The following is a 7,794-nucleotide window of genomic DNA, read 5'->3' on the forward strand; positions in this document are numbered from 1 at the left end:
CCTGGCTACCTGGCCATGCTGGCTGGGATGATGGGACTTAGAGTCCTCCAACATCTGGAGAACACCATCTTGAATACCTGTTGGGATTGAATGTGGTCTGTACATGTTGCTTTATATCTCTGAATAAAAGATTAAAAGGCCATATAAACAGAAAGGGCATAGAATATTCCTGTTCCCCCTGTGGCTACAGACTGGCAAGCAAAAGTGCCAATTCCTAGGGGCCCAGCTCTTTAGGGCCCCCAATCATTTGGGGGAGACTGGAACCCCCAATGTTAAAGACTCCTTCTCCTCCTCCTGTCACAGAAGGGGAGAAGGAAGCAGCCCCTAGCCGTTGGCGGTGGCAGCAGAAGGAGGCCGAGCACCAGAGAGGAGGAGCCACCAGTCATTGAAGCCACGCTGCCGCCGCGGTAGGCTTTGCCCCCTGGTTCCTCCTGACATCGCATTGTGATATCACACACACATCATTGCCCCCTCATCTTCCTCGCAAGTTGGTGCCTCTGCTGGTAAGGAGGTCTCCTACCAACCATTAAAGGAAACTGGGCCAATCTCTTTGCCCACGATAGTCATAACAAAAAGATCTGTGCTCACCAGCTTAGACACTTGGAATCTGCTGAGCGGCATGAGGACATTAATTTTTAAAGTGACATAATTCATGGTGGGGGGAAAATAGGCCACTGGATGCAACAGCGCGCCTGACGCAGTGGCAACTTCCAGGCACAAAGGAAACGCTGTGCTTCCTGTCTTGACAAATCCACTCCTCTCATTCAGAAAGCCAAGCAGAGCTGACTTTTAGACAGAATGTCTCCTGCTGAAATCATAGACTGCTCCAGGCTTTAAAGGCACAAAAGCTGTTTTGTTGAGCGAGAGAAAAGAGATTCACTGATTCCTGAGCTGGATACACTTGTCAATGTAAATGACTCTCGTAGCACCCAGGCGGAAGCTGGTTCCATTTGAGAGGAGATGGGAAGTCGGCGAGAGATCAATTTACAGCACAGATAGAGGAGACGGTAAATCAAAGGTGTCCGCAGGGATCAGATTTTTCCCAGAAAATATTTCTTCTTTATTGATGAGTGTTTGACCCGTGCGATGCACACTGATAGCCTTTGCAACCCTGGCTTGGGATACTTCCGTTTGCGATTACGTTTCATGTGAACAAGCCTGTTGCATTAGCATTTTTCTTGCAAACCACTAGAGCTGCTGAAAGGATCCTCTGGGCCTAGTGTATACCATTTGTATTCAGATCCCTCTCTGGCTGTCTGGGTAATCTTTGACCATATCAGAGCCCATGGGCTTGGAAGTTACCCCCTCCCCTTAGTGTCTCTTCTGTTATCTCAAAAACAATGGGAATTCCAGAATACGTAGGCTTGGATCCCGACTATATTATCAGTGGGACTTAAGGGACTTAAGGAATGATGACTTATATTGTGCACTTGTTCTTGCTGTAGGTCAGCCCAGATAGCGCAGTTGGTTAGAGCGTGGTGCTGATAACGCCAAGGTTGCAGGTTCGATCCCCATATAGGACAGTTACATATTCCTGCATTGCAGGGGGATGGACTAGATCAGTGTTCCCCAACGTCTCTAGCTAGCAGTACCGGTTGCCAGGGATGATGGGAATTGTAGCCAAAAAACTGCTGGAGACTTAAGTTCGGAAAACACTGGTGTAGATGATTCTGAGGGTCCCTTCCAACTCTATGATTCTGTGAGTTTGATTAACTTTCAGTCTATGGAACCAAGCCAGAGCTTTTTGACTGTGTCCAGAACTGGACCAGCACAGAATGATTAAATGCAGTGGTACCTCTTATTCAGAAGCATCAGCTGGTGCATAAAGAGCTTCTTCTGGTTGCATGTTGAAAGGAGCCTCATCATAGCCTTCCTGTTATCATTCCTGTTTCTGAAAATGAGGCTGCATTTTCTTGTTGTACTTTAATCTTGTTTTTAAGTTGTATTTTAATCAATTGTTTTTATACTTGGTGTTAGCTGCCCTGAGCCCAGTCTTGGCTGGGGAGGGCAGGGTATAAATAAAATTATTATTATTATTATTATTATTATTATTATTATTATTATTATTATTATTATTATATCTTAAAAGTGAAAAATGGTCCGAAGGTCTGAAGGAAACAGTGTCTGTAGCAACAGAACTTGTTAAGCAGTTCACTTATGGCAAGGAGGGGATACCTGTGCCCCTCCAAATGTTGTTGGACTCCATCTCCGATTAGCTCCACCCAGCAGGTCCTATAGCCACGGATGATGGGAGCTGTAGTCACAGTCTAACAAGAAAGAAGGGCCACGGTTTCTTTAAGTGAGAACTTGACCATTCCCCATCCATTTCCTTTACATTAATGCTGCTCCCTCCATGAAAACCATCTGCTAACCAGGATTGTACACCTGATAGTTATTCAGAACACCAGCCCTTGATAAACTGTTCTGTGTAACTTGAAAACTTGCCAAAGCATTGCCAGTAAAAAAACCCAACCAAAACCTTAGCATATTTTGTGTACAATGCAACTATCGTCCCCTCTGCCTAGATCAAGCCATGAACCTACTGTCTTAAATGGGATAGTTTGATAATGAAATTTAAGCAAGTTTTAAATTGGTGTAGTGCCTGTTTTCCTTTAAGGAATCTGTTGCCAGCCTGCACTGTTTACCTGGAAATAGTTCTAGCTGCTTGCTGCACAAAGGCAGGTTGTGGGTTACAAACTGTTGGAGTTGGAACTTAACAGGTTAAGTTCTTCCCATGATGCCACACCATTCTGACGTCAATTTTAGAAGCTTGGGAGGAGCTTTGGGCAAGGTTTGCCAGTCTCACTGTGTACTGTGAGGGAAAAGGAGTAGTCATACAAATGGCTGCAAGCAGTCCAGGAGAATCCTGGGGAATACCGGAATAAAAGCTGTAAATAGACAAACCTGGACTCTCTGTGTGTTTGTCTGGAAGCTGAATCAACCTGCGTGACAGTTTTACACCGCTGTGCGAAACTCTGCTGAGCCGTGAAGAAGAGCTGCGAGCGGAAGTGTGCCGGGCGCCATAAATCGCTAATCGAGGTTCGTAAATCAATTAGCGGGAGTCACGGCTGATAACAAATAGCCATAGGTTATGGATGTCCTTAATCATCGCTTGTAAACCTGTCACGGGAGGCTGCAAGGAATCGTTTCTCCACGCCAGGGGAGCTGGAAATCTTGTGAGTACAGCTTGGGGCGCCTTTGGAGAACGGGAGGCAGGAATCTGAGGCAAGCAGGCAAGCAAGCTGAAAGACGCTGTGCAGGAGCTGTGCCTAACGTTTGAAAGGCAAGCTGACGACGATGCTGATGCCAGCTTGAAGTTCTGCCTGGAATTGTGAGAGGCAGGAGAGCTGATCTGCTAAACCGGGAGCTGAAGAGCGGCTGGTTGTTTACGTGAGTACGCTGGGCCCCGGGGGAAGATGGCAGATGGCCAGGAGGTGATTCAAGCTCCGTTTGAACAGCTTGAGGAACTCACCGTCCAAGCGTGGAATACCTGGACAAAAAGGGTGAGGGCGTGGTTCATGGCCACGGAAGTTTGGGACATTTCCCAGAGGGAACCAGTGCAACTGGTGGACAGAGATGCAGGAAAGCTAAAGTCTGTTTCTCTGGAGGAGAAAATGCAGAGGGAGAAAGCTATGAGAGCTGAGGTCTGCATGTTAAGAGCAGGTGTTCATGCTAAGTTGCAACAGCACCTGGAGGGCGTTGAATCTGCGTGTGAGGCTTGGCGTGTGCTGAAACGTCTGTGTGAAGGCTCAGCAGGAGGCCAAGGGCAAATAGAAACTAAGAGCCTAGAGATGGCTGCAGTCCCTGTTCCTGATGATTTAGCCTCAAGGAGTGCTAGTGAGCAAGTCGGGGGGGCGGAAAGTTCCAAAGGCAAGTTTGAAAAGTTTTCCACTGAACCTGCTGGAATGAAGCGGCAGTTCGAGGGGGGCGGATCTGGCAAGGAGTGCTTTTCCGGAAGAAGGAGGGCCAGGCCAGCTAAAAAGAGCCCCAGGCAGTGTTTTTCCACTGGAGTTCGTCGTTGCTACGTGTGTAAAGCAGCGGGACATTTGCGTCGAGATTGCCCCCACCGGAGCAGAGAGGCAAGACAGGAAGGCTTCAAGGACACCTATCATGGGAACCAGTCGGGTTTCCATGGGAACCAGTCTGGGAGAGGTGGCCAGCATGGGAACGCAAGAGGAGGACGTGGAAAACAACGTGAGGAGACGTACAAGATAACAGCTAGTTTGGCTTTGTCTGAAGACAGCTGTGACACAAGCCCAGAGGAGCTAAGTTTTATTATTGACTCTGCAGCTAATCGCAATTTGATTCCAGAGACACCTGCTGTTGAGAGGTGGAACTGCACGGCAATACCTGCCGGGAAAACTGTACTGTTTGCAAATGGACAGAAAGGAAATATAAAAAATGTTGTAAATTTGAATTTTGCTGTTTTGCAGGAAACGCTGGAGTGTTGTACCGTTCCTGGGATGCACCACTGTCTTTTGTCTGTGCCTTATTTACTGAAAAAGGGATTTACGGTTTGTTTTCAAGGTGATGTGTGCACAATCTCCAAAGGAGGGAGGATGCTTGCCAAGGTTAACAAGGGGCAGAATGATCTCTTCATTCTTAAAACGTCTCTGGAGGGTGATGGGAAGGTTGAAAAAGCACAAGCACTGCGTGCTACAATTCCCAATCATGATTCATGTGTTCATGCTTGGCATACACGAACAGCCCATAGTTCTCTAGAAGAACTACAGGTGCTGCCAGAAGTTTCTAAAGGGTGTAAGATTTCAGAATGTGGACAAGCTGTAAGTTGTGAAACTTGCAAGCTGGCAAAGGTAAAAGGATGCAGTTATCCAAAGGTTGAGAGGATAACCACTAGGCCTTTTGAACAAATTCACATAGATTTGTGGGGTCCGGTAAAGGAACCAAGTCTGGGAGGGTCAAGGTTTCTGCTCTCGATGCAGGATAATTTTACACAGAATTCCTGGACTCACGGTCTCAAATCCAAGGATGATGCAGCACAGCTGATCAAATGTTGGATTGAGGAGGTAGAAGTAAGGTTTTCCACCAAAGTGCAGGCTGTCACAAGTGACAGAGGAGCTGAGTTTACAGGTTCTGCTTTGCAGAAGTACTTTCGCAAGAAAGGGATACGTCACACAGTGACTTCACCCAATCAGAGGGGGGAGGCAGAGCTCAAGTGTCAGGCTCTGGTTAAAACTGCACAGGTGTTGCTGAAAGATTCTGGGTTACCTCCAAGGTTTTGGCTGGAGGCAATCAAGTATGTGAGCTTCACCTGGAATCGCACCTACAATTCCATGGTAGGGGACACACCGTTTGGGCTGTTGCATGGCAGGAAACCCCGGATTCATTTTTTGCGCAGGTTTGGGTCACATGCATCTGTGTCAGTACCTGCTGCGTTGCAGGGGCCAGATGGATCCAAGTTCCGGAAAATGATCTTCTGTGGGTATGAGCCAACAGCAAGTGCATGGAGGTTTGCATTTCCATCAGGTGATCAGAGTAAGTTACTGATCAGCAAGCACGCTGAGTTCTATGAGCAGGATAAAAAGTCACAACCTGCTGTCAAGCGTGATGTTCTTTCAGAATGTCTTTCTGATTCAGAACAGGAAGATTCTGGGGGGGAGGAAGAAGAAACTGAGTCTGATGATGACGATCAGGTAACTGACCAAAGTCAGGAACAGGAGGAGGTATCTGTAGTTTCTCCACAGGTTAAGAGAACACCCAAAAGCGAGCCCAGTTCTCCTGTGAGTGTAATGGAGAGGATTCGAAAACGTTTTAAGTCAGAAGGGGAATCCCGTGAGGCTGAGGACACAGTTCCTGGTGGCAGTGAGTCAGAGGTAACATCTGAGTTTGTGCCCAGAAGGTCAAGTCGCGCAACAAAGGGCATTCCACCTGAAAGGTACCAAGCGACAAGTGCGTGGGCAAAATTCGCACAGTGTGATTCTGGGAGTGTTGAAAGGGTTCAACAGGTGCCTGGGAAAGATGCTGGGAAGGAGCACAAGGCAAAGGGGAAGGTGTTGAACTCAAAAGAGTCTTGTCAGAAGGTGCGGCAAAGGGGGGTGTTGGAGTTGGAACTTAACAGGTTAAGTTCTTCCCATGATGCCACACCATTCTGACGTCAATTTTAGAAGCTTGGGAGGAGCTTTGGGCAAGGTTTGCCAGTCTCACTGTGTACTGTGAGGGAAAAGGAGTAGTCATACAAATGGCTGCAAGCAGTCCAGGAGAATCCTGGGGAATACCGTAATAAAAGCTGTAAATAGACAAACCTGGACTCTCTGTGTGTTTGTCTGGAAGCTGAATCAACCTGCGTGACAGTTTTACACCGCTGTGCGAAACTCTGCTGAGCCGTGAAGAAGAGCTGCGAGCGGAAGTGTGCCGGGCGCCATAAATCGCTAATCGAGGTTCGTAAATCAATTAGCGGGAGTCACGGCTGATAACAAATAGCCATACAAACCAGTGGATTCTAAAATTAATAGAGGTTTTTTGTTTGTTTGTTTTTGCAGAACAGCATTCAAGTACCTTAAAAACATCAAGAGCATTTGCATCTTAAAAACGCCAATCTAGAGGTTATCTAATTAAAAAGAGTCCATGTGTGCTTCATGCATATTTAAAAGATTTACTGGAAAATACTGGTAGCCTTTTCGTTTCCTTTTTTGTTAATGAAATGTTTCCAACAGTTTCCACTTCCAAGCCTTGCCGTGTGATCCTATCTTTCTATTGCTTCCTTTGATGACCTGTAATATAGTAAAGCCAGTCAGTTCATACAGGACATTAATCTGTTACAAAAGGCCCACAACTGGCGCCCCATCAAAGCCCCTCTAACTTCCTGTGCACCAGAGTTTTAAGTACACACAGGCCAGGTACTCCTTCATGTTCACTCCACTTCCTGAACAGAAGCATTTCCTTTGGAAACTGACAGCCTCTTCCATTCATCAGCTTTCCCCCATTAATTTAAGTCCAAGTTCCTACAGCTTCCCGGCTGCTTCAAACTCAACAGGGTGATTCACAAGGGTCTCAAGGAATTGGAATTCAGACTAGAAATATCTGCTTCATGGGTGGCCTTCGAAATCTACATAAGGTACCTTATCCACTAACCCCTTCCTGTTCTGGGGTCTGTCCTCATGGACAAGCACAGGGGGGCAGTTGCCTCTTCTTACCCCGATGAACCATAAGCCCTGGCTTTCTTTTAAACACACACCGTACGTTTACTAGAACCTGATCTATATGGCAAAATAACGCTGTCAGCACCAGATCTCTCAGAAAAGGTAGACCTGTTCTCTGATGTCAATGTCTGCATGTCTGCCTGTTTGTTTACTTTGCCCCACCTAACCCCCATGGAAAAATCCTTGCAGATGCTCTCCTGTCTGCATTCCACCATCACTTATTGGGTACTCCGCTACAAATTACAGGCAGGCTGCCCAGCCCCTGCTCCTGTTTGTGAGTCTTGCATACACACCTTCAGTTCTGGGTGAGACCAGCAAGGAAAGCAAGCTAAGGGGTATCTGGCTAGTCTCAGTTTTACTCCCAGTAGCACACTTCTAAATAAAATTTGTTCCTTCTAACCCAGTCTCTGTGGATCATTTATAAACTTGCAAACACTTCCCAAGATGGACCCTAGTTTAAAACTTGCCACTGTCATTAGCCCAGTAGTTGGTCTTCTATAATAACTTGTTCTCTCTCTTCCTCAGCCCCTTATTGCACTACAGGGATAATAAGGGAGCCCTCCCTCCCAGTGGTGTAGCATGGGTTGCCGGTGCCCGGGGCCGCACAGAAGCGGGAGAGGGAGGGAGTATGCAT

At 47.0% G+C, this 7,794-nt stretch overlaps 1 long non-coding RNA gene across 1 annotated transcript; it reads left to right on the forward strand.

The window, feature by feature from the left end:
- The first annotated feature begins 326 nt into the window (after nucleotides 1-326).
- On the forward strand, nucleotides 327-6,624 carry LOC308595392. The gene is made up of 2 exons (XR_014012025.1): nucleotides 327-1,007; nucleotides 6,501-6,624. It is a non-coding gene; the product is annotated as an uncharacterized lncRNA (long non-coding RNA).
- Nucleotides 6,625-7,794: the final 1,170 nt, after the last annotated feature.

This window comes from Podarcis bocagei (genome assembly GCF_964188305.1).
Source record: "Podarcis bocagei genome assembly, chromosome: 10".
NCBI classification, from domain to species: Eukaryota; Metazoa; Chordata; class Lepidosauria; order Squamata; family Lacertidae; genus Podarcis; species Podarcis bocagei.